The following is a 13938-nucleotide window of genomic DNA, read 5'->3' on the forward strand; positions in this document are numbered from 1 at the left end:
TAAACACAATGACATCACAAGGAACGCATTGTGACCATATCGAGTCCTGAAAGCAGTCTTCGGAATATTCGGATCCCGAATCTTCAGCTGATGATACCCTGACAGCAAATCAATCTTTCAGAACAATCTGGCATCCTGTAATTGATCCAATAGGTCATCAAAGCGTGGCAATGGATATTTGTTCTTCACTGTAACCTTGTTCAACTACCGATAGTCAATACACATGTGCATAGAACCATTCATTTTCGTCACAAACAGAACCAAAACACCCAAAGGTGACACACTAGGCCGAATGAAACCCTTATCAAGCAACTCTTGCAACTGCTCCTTCAACTTCACTAGGGCCATACGATATGGTGGAATAGAAATGGGTTGAGTGCCCGAAAAAAAGTCAGTATTTGGATAGTCTCTCACTACCGGGACTGACTCAATGGCTGCAGTATCAACACTGGCTTCTCTCACAAAGGCTAGATATGCATCATACCCCTTCCCAACCATTTGATGCATCTTAAGGAAGGACACAACCCTGCTAGAAACATAATCCTAAGTACCCCTCCACTCCAACAGCGGCAAGCCTGGCACAACCAACCTCACTACCTTGGTGTGACAATCTAGAATAACATGATAGGGCAACAACCAGGCCACGCATAAGATAACATCAAAGTCTACCATAATGAGCAACAATAGATAATGTCTGGTGTTAAAACCACCAATAACAACTAAACACGGCCGATACACACGATCAACAACATTAGAATCTCCCAAAGGCGTGGACACATAAATAGGAGAACTCAAAGATTCACAAGATATACTTAAATACGGAGCAAAGTAAGATGATACATATGAATAAGTAGAACCTGAATCAAATAAGACTAATGCATCTCTATGAAAAAATGGAACAATACCTGTGATAACTGCATATGATGCTATTTCCTCTGTCCAACCCAGAAAAGCATAACATCTGGAATGGCCTCACCCTCTAGGGAGAACCCTACCCTTCTAACCTCCACTCTAGCTGGCTGTACAGGTGGAGTGGCAACTGGAGCAGTAACCACAACCTGAGAAATTTGAGGACCCTATGGAATCCGTGGAGCCTTAGTAGTCAATGGAGGTGTACCCCTCCTAAGTCTAGGGCAATCCCTCTCCAAATGATGAGTATCACCACAATCAAAACAAGCTCTCGGATGACGCGACTGCTAAAGCTGGCTTGGGCCTGGTCGGCTGGACTGATCGCTGAAAGCACCCCGTGCAGGAGGTGCACTAGATAGTGGCGATGCATAATTAGCAACGTGAGATCTGGGAGTAGCCAGAGTACAACTGGAAGCTGGAAGTACTGAATGAACTGGATGACTCACATAGCCTCCAGCTTAATGGGTTGCAACTGGGCACGGGCACCACTATATCCCCCAAAATCTCGATGCCCCTTGGCCTCCATGTCCTCTCTCTCCTGACCACACATACCCTCCAATCTCCGTGAAACCTCTTCCACTTACTGATATGGGGTATCTGTCTCCAACTCTCGATCCATGCTGAATCTAATACCATAGTTGAGCCCCTCGATAAATTGACGACTCATTGAATCTGACAGCATACTCTAACAAGGTCATAGTACCCTGGCGCAGCTATTCAAACTTCACACGCCAAGCATCCTGAAGGCCCTGGGAAAAAACTCTCTCAAGAACATCTCTGAAAATTAAGCCCATGTGAGTGAAGCTGCATCGGCTGGGCTACCCCCCTCACATGCCCTCCACCACCAATACGCTGGTCCCGATAGATAGAATGTAGTAAAAGCAACCTCGCTCGTCTCCACACTACCCATGGTACGGAGAATATAGTGGTATTTCTCCAGAAAACCATGTGCACCCTCTATAGCTAGTCCGCTGAAAGTAGGAGGGTAGTACTTCTTGTAACTCTCATCTCTATGCTGCTCCTCCTCTGATGTTGTTGTCCTAACCTCAAGCTAAACTAGGACAATAGACTGCACTGGTATAACCTCTGGGACCTTGTCATCTTGCACCCTCTGCTCTGGGGTACGGGCTCCTGGAGTCTGGGCTCCTCCCCTAGCCCGATATGTGCCTGGTGCAAGTGGAATCATCCCCGCCTGAGTTAGAGTGCCAAACATGCTCAAGAACAGTGCGAGGGTCTCCTTGAAGTGCAGGGGTAGTAATAGGTGTCTCAGGTGGTACCTGTCACCCAACTAGAGCTACTGGTGGCTCCTCTGTCGCAGCTCGGGCAGGTGCTCTGGCTGCACCATATACCCCTCCTCAGCCTCCCCCCCCCCAGACTCTCGCGGCTCTAGCAAGGAGCACGAGTGTCGGATTATCGAATTCAACAGTGCATGTCCTCACCATCTGTGAGAGAATAGAAAGACAAAGATTCATAATTTCGAAGTCAACAAATTAACACGATAAGGAGTTAAAAAAGTGAAGTTTCCTAAAAGTTCCATAGCCTCTCAAAGATAAGTATAGACGTCTTCGTACTGATCCGCGAGACTCTACTAAACCTGCCTTATGACTCGAAACACCTATGAACCTAGAGCTCTGATACCAAATTGTCACGGCCCCAATATTCCTCGTATGATGTCGTGCTTGCACCTAGTCTCTAAAATTAGATAAGCCTAACATACATGAATAACTAACAGAAATAGTAATAAGAGTTTACACTCCGCAGTATTACAATGATATTACACCCCATAGTATTGTACGTTGGATTTGTCGTAAATTGACATCAGTTCAAGGACAAGTTTATTTTGAGGTTATAAGTATTATGCTATTTCAAACAAGTGATAAGTAAATTCGTGAAGGTGAGAGGGTAAGCGAATCGAAGAAAATGAGTTTCATCGAAGTTTAACAATTTGGGATAAAATACGGTCCAAGCTATAATACCTCATATTTTTGGACTAGTGCCATACAAGGTACCACATGACCATGATAGTAAGGTCTATAAAGTGTGTTAAAAGTGATTAATATTTTAAGTAAATTAGGATATTACTTAATTACGTAGGAAATTAGTTAATTATTGGTTTAATGGGAGATTAACCATGTAATTGGAAATTGGTGGATAAGTTTGGAGGAGACAATACCCCCAACATGGCAGCAAGGGTTTTAATTGCTAAGACTAAGCAATGACTCTTGGTTCATAAGACTAGGTGGCATATTTAGGAAATTATTTGGCTAAGTCATCACAATAGCGGGGCCCACAACCCACAATTTTAAGAGACCTTCCTATATCATTAAGAAGGATATGTGTGTTGCTAAGTAACATATGTAGTGTCAAAAATGAATTCATATGAAACTTCATAATACTATAGCAACGTGAGATTTGCGATTCTAAGGAAGTACGGTGCAATCTTTCTCAAGAATATCATACGGATTTTTCCCTATTTCGATCTTGTCGTTACATGTTTCGTCGCGATTGGCGCGTGTTAGAGGGATTGTTAAGAAAATCAGCTCAGGTATGTTAAGGCTATTCCTTCTTTCCTTCTGACATGATCCATATGATAAAAAACGAAACGAGCAAATGCATAACTTTCATAAATAACTCTATTCATAGAAGTACTAGAGGTGCCTATGTTCATGATTCCCCATGTGTCTTAATATTATATCTTCTTTTCATGGGTCTCAGAAAATACGTAAGTTGGTAAAGTTTATTTCATGATATTTATCGAAGGCATATTGATCTTTTGACATACAGAAAGATCTTACTGACTTACTTTATTATGCATTGCATTCATTTATACATGTACATTGACCCATGACCAGATGGCGTTATATACACGTATCGATATGTATATATATGTATAAGGGGTATTAGGAAAGGTTATGGCGTTATATACACACCACCACCTGATCAGCTGGTATACGTTAATGATTTTGCCCCCAGTGGCCGAGATGATATGATGGGATTCCCTCAGAGGCTTAATGATATTATGTGCGCATATACCTATGCATGACTTGACATTTATATGCACGTGCATGACATTATAAATGTTTCAAGATTCAAAAGGTTGTTTAGACTTACATGTGGAATTCTTTACTCCACATTTCTTTTATGTCTTTTATGTACTGATTTTGATGCCTTACATACTCAGTACTGTATTTGTACTGATGTCCCATTTGTCGGGGGATGCTGCATTTCATGCCCGCAGGTACCGATAGACAATCTGAGAATCCTCCAAGTAGGCTATGAACTCAATAGAAGGTGTTGGTGCACTCCATTTGTTCCGGAGTTGCCTATTTGGTCGGTATGATTTGGACATGTATTGATTGGTATGGCGGGGCCCTGTCCAGGCCTTTATGATATTTATGTACTCTTAGAGGCTTTTAGACAAATGTCATATATATGGATACTTGTATGGCCTTGTCGGCCTATGGTGTGAATATACAAATGATCATGTCGGCCTTATAGGCCCGTATGTCATATGTATAAGTCGGTACATCTTGTTGGGTTTTCCTATGTCGAGCATTTCCCTCATGTTTTATTCTAGTTATCTTACGACACCCTTGCTGACTCATTTACCTATGATAGTATGATACGACAGATATGTTTCGTTGGTACACGGTTGAGTAAGGTACCGGGTGCCCATCGCGACCCATCTGTTTGGGTCATGACAATAGTGGTATCAGAGCACTTTTGTCCTAGGGAGTCTACAAGTTGTGTCTAGTAGAGTCTCTTGTTTATGGGTGTGTTGTGCACCACATTTATAAGCAGGAAGCTATAGGGCATTTAGGACTGTCACTTTTTCTTCTCACTCTAGATCGTGTGGTAGAACTCACTTTTAAGAATTCAAACTCCTAAATTCTATTTAATTTGTAGTAAGACGATACCTACATCCAAAAGATAGTTGGTAAGAGATTGCATGTGGTTGTGGAAAAGTTGAGTTAGAGGAACTCAATTTTGTCTTTTTTATGATGGATAAATGTGAGGTCTTCAGCACAACATGTGTGTACTAAGACATGTAAGCTTCTTGATAAGGAGTCTTAAGGCAAGAATATCTATCCACCATATGGTGAAAAGCAATGAGAGATTCAGAAGGAAGATACATGTTTGAACAAGTAAAAGAATCAAGGTGAAGAAGGGTATGAGGCCCAGTTAATTAAAATTATTAGTATTTACAATTCAGTGTCACGACCCAAATCAATGGGCCGCAACGGGCACCTGGTACCTTACTCAATCGAGTACCAACGTAACGTATCTTTTCGTATCTTACTATTATAGGTAAATGAGTCGGAAAGGCTGTCGTGAGATAAGTAGAATAAAACAGGAGGAAACACTCAACATTGGGCTACCCAACATGTACTACAAACTTATACATATGACATACGGGTCTATAAGACCAAAATGATCACTTGTACACTGAAGAGTAGATATGTCTACAAGCCTCTAAGAGTAGATAAACACCATAAAGGCCGGGATAGGGCCCCGCCATACTAATTAATACATGACCAAATCATATTGACCAAATAAGCAATTCCTGAGCAAATGGAGCGCACCAACACCTTTCGCTGAGCTGATAGCCTACTTGGAGGACTCTCAACTGTCTATCGGGACGTGCGGCATAAAGCGCAGTGTCGCCAGGCAAAAGGGACGTCAGTACAAATAATGTACCGAGTACGTAAGGAATGAAAATCAGTAAATAAAAGACATAGAGAAACATGGAGTAAAAGACTCAACATGTAAGTCTGAAAAGCTCTGTGAATCATTTCATATTTATAATATCATGCATATGCGTATAAATGTCATATCATGCATAGGTATATGCATTCATAACATCATCAAGCCTCTAAGGGCATCCCATCATATCATCTCAGCCACTGTGGGCAATTCATCAACGTATACCAACTGATTAGGTGGTGGTGCGTATATAATGCAGTAACCTTTTCCCATATCCCATATACATATAATATACGCGTATATAACACTATCTGGTCATGGTTCAATGTACATATATAAATGAATGAAATGCATACGAAGTACGTTAATAAGATTTCTCTGAATGTCACAAGATCAATATGCCTTTTATTAATATCATGAAATAAACTTTATCAACTTACGTATTTTCTGAGACCCATGAGCAACTAATAGAATAATAGGACACATGGGGAATCAAGAACGTAGGCACTTCTAGTACTTCTATGAATAGAGTCATTTATGAAAGTTGTGCATTTGCTCGTTTCGTTTGTAATGTATGGATCATGCCAAAAGGAAAGAAGGGATAACCTTAATATACTTGAGCCGATTCTCTTGACAATCCTTCCAACACCCAACAATCGCAAAAAAACACGGGATGGCAAGATTGGCGTAGGGAATAACCGTATGATATTCTTGAGAAAGATTGCACCGTACTCCCTTAGAATCGCAAATTCTCACGTTGCTATAATATTAAGATGTCTCGTATGAATTTTCTGAAGAAGATCCATTATTTGAAGATTAGATATAAGCACCTATCTTTGAATTAGAGAGGTCTTTTATCCTAGTGGGTGTGGGCCCCACTTAGGAGATGACTTGGCCACCAAAATTCCTCTAATTTTGCCACCTTTTTACATGAGTTAAGACTCATTATTTGGGCTTTGATCAAGACTTCTTGGGCTGCCACGTTATGAGGCTTATCAAGATTATCCAGTATTTTTAGTTACTTAGTTAATCTCCCACTAAAATCACTAATTATCTAATTATCCATATAATTAAGAATTATCTCAAATTACTTAAAATACTATCACTTTTAACACACTTTATGTACCTTACTATCATGCTCATGTGGTACCTTGTATGGCACTAGTCCATAAATATCAGGTATTATAGCTCGTACCGTATTTTATCCCAAATTGACAACCTTCAATGAAACTCATTTTCTTTGATTCGTTTACCCTCTCACCTTCACGAATTTACTTATCCCTTGTTTGAAATAGCATAAATGCTTATAACCTCAAAAATAATCTCATCCCCGAGTCTACATCGATTAACTTACGACAAAACTTTAACGTATGAAAATGCGGGATGTAACATCTCATTTCTAAGCTTTAATCAATTTACTTATGGCGGACTTTGATGTACAAAAACATGGGGTGTAACATTTAGGCAGAGAAATATAAGCATTTTGATTTACCTTCAACAGTAACAGATGCATGTACAATCGACCACACTTATCTCAGTTATGCCCTATGGGAGCTAACAAATATAGTTTAACAGAAGGACGAGATATCAGGATCCGAATGGGGTTAGAGTAACCCAAAATAGTGGATGGATTGTTTGTGTTAGTTGAAATTTCCGAATGATATTGCAAATGTGCTAATAGATATCCTTGTGAGACACCCAGATGGTGCACTATAGAATAGTAGAGCTAGATATGAATACTAGAATGTTCAAAAAGAAATAATTACAAAGATAGGGACTGGAAGCCTGGAAGGGATAAATATTACCTTAGTGTGGCTCCCTTCCCTAGTAAAGAGAGAATGTTAGGCAACCCAAAGAGCCAATGGGTGGATCAAGGGGAGTCAAAAGGAAAAGAATGTCTTGTTGAAGTTTTCAGAATAAAGTAATAGATAGAAATATTAGCAGGGAAATAAGAAGAGAGATAATGAAGCATTATGAGTAAGATGTGATACATGGATGACAATGGTAGATAAAAAACAATGATAGTATTACAGAGTATGTAGTCAAGTGAAGGAAATGACGAGAGGTAACAGGCCTTGAGACAACAAAAGAGTATATGGCCATAAAGTCATATCCTTATTTCGAGAAATAAGTTCGTGACTCCAACATGACTACCAAAACGAAAAAAGTTAGACACCATAGTAATAGAAATCAGTATGGGCTGCTGAACAAGATAAACTAAACATGAATTAGGGACTGAGTGATTTGATAATAGTTAGCATCATGAGAATTTCAGAGATTGTGTTCCGGCGATAATAAAATGGACGACAGAAGAATAACCTTTAAAGGTGATTCAGGAAGACGCTTCCCTAAAGCAAGCAATCTGAGCAAAGTTAAGCTTAAGGGACTATGTGTGCTAGTTACACTAGGTGTCTCCCTCATGAGTAAGGAATTTTGTTATCCTTGGTACAGAAGGATTTCCGCAATGCGAGTCAGGGTCATCGATGATGTGAAAAGACACCAAAGATGAAGAGCTAAATCATCTATAGATAGATCATCGTAGCACTAAATCTTAGTACTCCCCTAAAGGGGGTAATATGGAGTGATGTAGCATTAAGTCGGAGTTAAGTGGTTCTAGTAACTATGGAATGATAAAGGAAGAATGCTATAAAAATGAGAAATGGAGGAGATTGCACTTATTCAAATTCTACAGATATGCTACGATTCCAGATCATTATGCAAACATAACGTCAAGAAGAGGAAGTAAGGGTTCTTGCCTGAGATGTTATTGATAAATAAGGAGCCAGTGCGAGAGGTAAGTTAAGATAAATGAAATAACCCAAGAAAAATTACGCAGAATATTGATATGAGAATGGGCCAACAAGTAGTTAGTAGTTAATTGAGGAAGAGCCTAGTTATGGCTAGACAACAGGATACAGACAAATCCGCAGATCATGCAAGATAAACATAGTGAACCCCGACATAGTTAATTCAGTCTCGCAGATAATGATATTGTGATCCTTCAAACATTTTCAGATAGGAGTTGGGGTAGTTAAAGGCACAGGTTAAGTTTTAAAAAAATAAGAAAGAGTGCCACTAAGGAGACAATCAAAATCTGAGTTCAGAATTAATCCTACGAGCAAAAGGGCACAAAGGTATGTAACTATAGATATTTATAGGCGAGTAAGAACATCGAAAATTCCTTCGGGTATACAATATAACGTGCTCGCAAATTTACAAGAGTCAGAGGGTCTTCCCTAAGTAATATAACGAAAGACTAGCTGAGGAAATAAGGAAGAAGTGTTCAACCTAGGAATAATGACCTAAAGAGGAAATGGTCTTGTAACAACAGTCTCACAACAACATTGTATGCACTCCATAAGAAAGTGGCACCTATCGTGGGTGATGAACGGGAAGAAGAAAAACAAATCAGAAGGTGATATTCAAGATCTTATGGGTTGTATAGAATTCCAATATGTATGGCACTAAGATAAGCCAAGTATTCATGCCACAAGTGGCAGAACGACCCCGAAAAGTAATTGCTTACATTTAAAAAAATTTGATAAGGAACGAAAGGAATTATTCAATCAATGATCCAGAGTTAGTTACGTTATGAATGCACTTAAGATTTCGGAGTATTATTCATGGAGCATATATGTTGACAATCATATAGCGATAGAAGACTCCGGTATAAGTTAAAAGAAAGAATTGAGTCCACATCATAGACAAAGGATTGAATTGTTAGAATATTGTATCATGGATATCCCATAGCGTCCATGAAAGGCTAAAGTATGGTAGAGCGACAAGGTTTTATGAAGACAGGAGTAAGGATAAGAAAAGGCGAGTGAGAAGGTGACGAGAATGGATAAGTCCTCGGGATTAAGCCCATGAAAACAAGAGAGCTGATGGTTTCTCTAAGTTATAGAAAGCTCAGTATAGCCTGAATGAACTCAAAGGAGTCTATGACTAGTAGCATTTAGAAGAGATGGAATGTTGCCCTGGTAGTAGAATGAGGGTGTAATTGTGATAGATAAAGGATGACATTTGGGCCTTCGATTGAGTAATGATTTGAAGAAATAAAAAAAGGTATTTCATGAATTGTATAGGATTACAATACTGCCATAAGATGAGCCACGTAGGGATGCCATAAATACGGTTATTGAAGTATACTATCGCCCCTAAGTGGATCAGGAAAATCACTTCAAATGTTTCTCGATGCAACCTGAACCCCAGTGACAATGTATTATGTAAGAGATTTCAAGTTATCAGTGGTAGATTGTAGATCAATATTGAGGTGAATCAATAATGGATGGATAAAAGTTACAAAGTATGAGATGAGATTAGGCTGTTATTCTTAAGATGAACAGTAATGAGGAAGCATTAAAGGACTTATATTTATACATATAGGATAAGCAACGAGAGTAACTTGGAGTTTGGTAGCATACCTCAGTAACGGTAAATCGAAGTAAGAATTATGATATAGTATGACCTACTTAGATGTAGTAAAGCCATAGACGCCCTGAGGGACAACTTATCATAATTCTGTATATGTTCACAAAGTGAGGCCTAGAGATTGGCTAAAAGCTGGAGGGAAGAGTCGCATCGACGCACATACAAGGAAAAAGTCGTACAGGCTGCATGACAGAACGTAGCAAGAGTTATGAGATTGGAAGAATTCCGACCACATGCCGTGGTGTGAGAAAGAGGCCTAAAGGTGGGAATGCCCTATACTTTGGATTTATTCACAGAACAGTTGCATATATGGCAAGGAGATTACTAAAGTATTCGGAAGACATATGTTATGAAAATGATAAGTGCATCAGTCAACATTCGAGGACGAATGTTCCAAAGGGGGGAATGATGTTACACTCCGCAGTATTACAATGATATTACACCCCGTAGTATTGTACATTGGATTTGTTGTAAATTGACATCAGTTCAAGGACAAGTTTATTTTGAGGTTATAAGTATTATGCTATTTCAAACAAGTGATAAGTAAATTCGTGAAGGTGAGAGGGTAAGCGAATCGAAGAAAATGAGTTTCATCGAAGTTTGACAATTTGGGATAAAATACGGTCCAAGCTATAATACCTCATATTTATGGACTAGTGCCATACAAGGTACCACATGACCGTGATAGTAAGGTCTATAAAGTGTGTTAAAAGTGATTAATATTTTAAGTAAATTAGGATATTACTTAATTACGTGGGAAATTAGTTAATTATTGGTTTAATGGGAGATTAACCATGTAATTGGAAATTGGTGGATAAGTTTGGAGGAGACAATACCCCCAACATAGCAGCAAGGGTTTTAATTGCTAAGACTAAGCAATGACTCTTGGTTCATAAGACTAGGTGGCATATTTAGGAAATTATTTGGCTAAGTCATCACAATAGCGGGGCCCACAACCCACAATTTTAAGAGACCTTCCTATATCATTAAGAAGGATATGTATGTTGCTAAGTAACATATGTAGTGTCAAAAATGAATTCATATGAAACTTCATAATACTATAGCAATGTGAGATTTGCGATTCTAAGGAAGTACGGTGCAATCTTTCTCAAGAATATCATACGGATTTTTCCCTATTTCGATCTTGTTGTTCCATGTTTTGTCGCGATTGGTGCGTGTTAGAGGGATTGTTAAGAAAATCAGCTCAGGTATGTTAAGGCTATTCCTTCTTTCCTTCTGACATGATCCATATGATAAAAAACGAAACGAGCAAATGCATAACTTTCATAAATAACTCTATTCATAGAAGTACTAGAGGTGCCTATGTTCATGATTCCCCATGTGTCTTAATATTATATCTTCTGTTCATGGGTCTCAGAAAATACGTAAGTTGGTAAAGTTTATTTCATGATATTTATCGAAGGCATATTGATCTTTTGACATACAGAAAGATCTTACTGACTTACTTTATTATGCATTGCATTCATTTATACATGTACATTGACCCATGACCAGATGGCGTTATATACACGTATCGATATGTATATATATGTATAAGGGGTATTAGGAAAGGTTATGGCGTTATATACACACCACCACCTGATCAGCTGGTATACGTTAATGATTTTGCCCCCAGTGGCCGAGATGATATGATGGGATTCCCTCAGAGGCTTGATGATATTATGTGCGCATATACCTATGCATGACTTGACATTTATATGCGCGTGCATGACATTATAAATGTTTCAAGATTCACAATGTTGTTTAGACTCACAGGTGGAATTCTTTACTCCACGTTTCTTTTATGTCTTTTATGTACTAATTTCCATGCCTTACATACTCAGTACTTTATTTTTACTAACGTCCCTTTTCCCTGTGGACGCTGCGTTTCATGCCCGCAGGTACCGATAGACAAGTTGAGAATCCTCCAAGTAGGCTATCAACTCAGTAGAAGGTGATGTTGCACTCCATTTGCTCCGGAGTTTCCTATTTGGTCAGTATGATTTGGACATGTATTGATTGGTATGGCGGGACCCTGTCCCAACCTTTATGATATTTATGTACTCTTAGAGGCTTGTAGACAGATGTCATGTATATGGATACTTGTATGGCCTTGCCGGCCTATGGGGTGAGTATACAAATGATCATGTCGGCCTTATAGGCCCGTATGTCATATGTATAAGTCGGTACATCATGTTGGGTCGTCCTATGTCGAGTAATTCCCTCATGTTTTATTCTAGTTATCTCATGATAAAGTTTCGAGCTCATTTACCTATGATAGTATGATACGACAGATACGTTATGTTGGTACGCGGTTGAGTAAGATACCTAGTGCCTGTCGTGGCCCATCGGTTTGGGTCGGACATAAAACTTCAAATTTAAACCAATAGCTATCATAAAAAGGACTCCATAATACAACTGAATATAACACCCAAAATTTGGTGATACCGAGTCATAAGCTCTACACGAGTATATAGAAACATCCCTATACAACAGTATCTATAAAAAGAGAATGAAGTAGAAGCTGGATAGAGGGTGACTCCGAGGCCTACGAACGCCAGCAGGTATACCTTGAAGTCTCTTATCCAAGCTCAACTCATGGGTGCCTAGGCTGGTATGAAGTACCTGGATCTGGACAAAAAGATGTGTAGAAGCGTAGTATGAGTACACCACAACGATACCCAGTAAGTATCAAACATAACCTCGGTAGAGTAGTGACGAGGTCAGGTCAAGATACCTATTGGAATAAATAAAGAAACTGAATAGGTATAGTACAGTATAATAATGGAAGTGATACAATGAAGGAATATAGCAAGAATAGCTACACTGAAATTAAAGCAATTAATACATTACAGAAGAAACACATAATAAAATGCCAAGGAAACGATGTAGATAATTCAAGTGATGTAAATGAAAGATAGCAACAAGAATCACTGTTGAGGTACCACCTCGTACTCTCATTTCACAAACCAAATCACAATCTTTCCTTTTTATCACTGCGTGATCCTTGAATTTAGTTTTGAAAATCAATTTTCCGAAATAGCTACCCGCGTTTTAGCCCACCTTATCATACCACGTGACTTCATGTAGTTTCTCTACTAGAAACATGCGTATCAAGCACACATTATCTCACCGATGCATATCAACCCCAATCCTTATACTATCACATGCGTATTAATATCACAACATATCACAAATCGTACCCAAGTGCCCAAAACCACAACTTGCCAAAGAAGTCAACAACAATAATATTTCCACAATAAATAGCCCATGGTTCAATCACATTATGTACAAGAGTCTCAACAATAGCAACCAAAAGTGAATATCTCAACAAGAATGGTATTTCAATAATTTACATCTTTGCCTCAATGTGAATCAAAGTCTTTATAACTTCAACACCAAAATTCAACAATAAGAGATTCCAATAAATAACAACTTCAAGTAAGGTAACTCAACAGTTAAATATTTAACAAGGAAATGAGAGAACAATAACTTCAACTAAGCATGTAAAGGCAAATAACAAGTAAGAGATGAGACAAGAATTAACAATGTCAAGTAAAGCATGTGAAGATAGAATAATGATGATGGATATCGCATGTTATGACAACTCAACTAAAGCCATAAAAAGAGTCTACATAGCTTAAACCGGTCAATTACCACATTTAGCCAGTGTACCCACTTGTCACCTTGCGTACACGACTTTCACATACCATAATTAACACCAAAAAACCAATCCTAAGGGGTAATTCCCCCGCAAAAATTTAGGTAGGACACTTACCTCAAAACACGCTAACTTAATCTACTAGTAAGCCTTTTCCGCGATTATCCAACTCTGAACGGCTTGAATCTAGCCAAAAATAACTTTATACCATAAATACAAAACATAGGAAGCTA

Source organism: Nicotiana tabacum, chromosome 4 (genome assembly GCF_000715075.1).
Source record: "Nicotiana tabacum cultivar K326 chromosome 4, ASM71507v2, whole genome shotgun sequence".
Taxonomy (NCBI): Eukaryota; Viridiplantae; Streptophyta; class Magnoliopsida; order Solanales; family Solanaceae; genus Nicotiana; species Nicotiana tabacum.